At 41.1% G+C, this 1,222-nt stretch overlaps 1 protein-coding gene across 2 annotated transcripts in view; it reads left to right on the forward strand.

Annotated features, from left to right (window-relative positions):
- The window catches only part of LOC101858052 (protein FAM43A), a 54,773-nt gene that overhangs the window by 24,711 nt on the left and 28,840 nt on the right, over positions 1-1,222 (forward strand). For both annotated transcript variants that reach the window (XM_005105277.3, XM_005105276.3), the window contains exon 2: positions 978-1,025. The gene's annotated coding sequence lies outside the window, so the exon portion shown is untranslated. The remainder of the gene's footprint in view (positions 1-977; positions 1,026-1,222) is intronic.

Raw genomic sequence — 1,222 nt, forward strand, 5'->3', positions numbered from 1 at the left:
TCTCTCTCTCTCTCTCTCTCTCCATCTCTCTGCCTGTCTCTCTGTCTGTCTGTCTGTCTGACTGTCTCTTTATCTCCCACCTTTTCCCCACTTCTCTACGCCTGCCATCTTTGAAATAACGTTTGTCCTGCAGGTCAGTGAACTTTTTCAGAAACGCCAGAAACAATTAAATACGTGTAACGTGTATGTATGTCACTGCCAGGTTCACCGAGATTGTGTGTGGCTGCAGGGCACGGCTTGGTTCTATTTCTTTAATTTCCCTCCGTTCATTCGGTCTGCCTGTCCTACTTTTTCTCAGCACTTAATGACCATTATTGAATCGATATTGGCTTCTCTTTACTCAAACAAACAAACATCCCCGAGATCGTGCGTTGTGGTTGTTCAATAACGCTTGAAAATGTACTGTTAGGGGGTGCATTACTTTGTTATTCATGCAGATTCTTAAATTCTGTATGGTCAATTTATCTGAGACCTAAAAAGGCAGGCAACAAGACACGCACATGCAATATAATTATTATGCAAATTCTTATTTCTGATTAGCGGATGACGTTTCAAAACGTGTCTTAACATTGCCCTTTGGTCTCTGCTGCTGATCAGACATATTATTTTATGTCCTCTACGTCTTTATGTGAGAATTAACTCCGCACTGAGAATAAAATAACGCCTATTTTGGTTTGAGCTTAATGTTTCACCCCCCCCCCCCCCCCGAAAAAATAATAAATGCATACTCATACACAAACACGCAAAAGAAGGAATGAACTAAGAAATAAATTAACCAAAAACAAACAACACATAAGCTAGATCAAGTAAGAAACTCAGCTTTTTGGTGAGTATAAAGGGCGCCACTTGTAGATTCATCTTCTTCTCTACTTTCCGTCATTTGTTTCCACCCCTCCCTCGTTCTTATTCACTTGTCAACATTTTAGAGGGATGAGTGATCAAGTGTCCTAAAATGAGTTCTTATTTTCTATTTTCAGGAAACATTGAAACAACGCCGACTAGCGGATGTTTGGAGGGCTCCACTGGTAGGTCTTTCCATTCCATTGTTAATTTACCAATGTTGTTAAAAGTTTGTCTGTCTTGTTTCTCTGTTCTGCCTGGGTGGGTGGTTGGCGGGCGCTGTGGTGTGGTTTGCTCGCCCTTTCATATCAAACATCTCTTGTCCTTATCTCTACTCCTTTTTTTGTGTAACTGAATTTGTGGTGGGTCTCTCTCTCTCTCT

Source organism: Aplysia californica, unplaced genomic scaffold (assembly GCF_000002075.1).
Source record: "Aplysia californica isolate F4 #8 unplaced genomic scaffold, AplCal3.0 scaffold00461, whole genome shotgun sequence".
NCBI classification, from domain to species: domain Eukaryota; kingdom Metazoa; phylum Mollusca; class Gastropoda; order Aplysiida; family Aplysiidae; genus Aplysia; species Aplysia californica.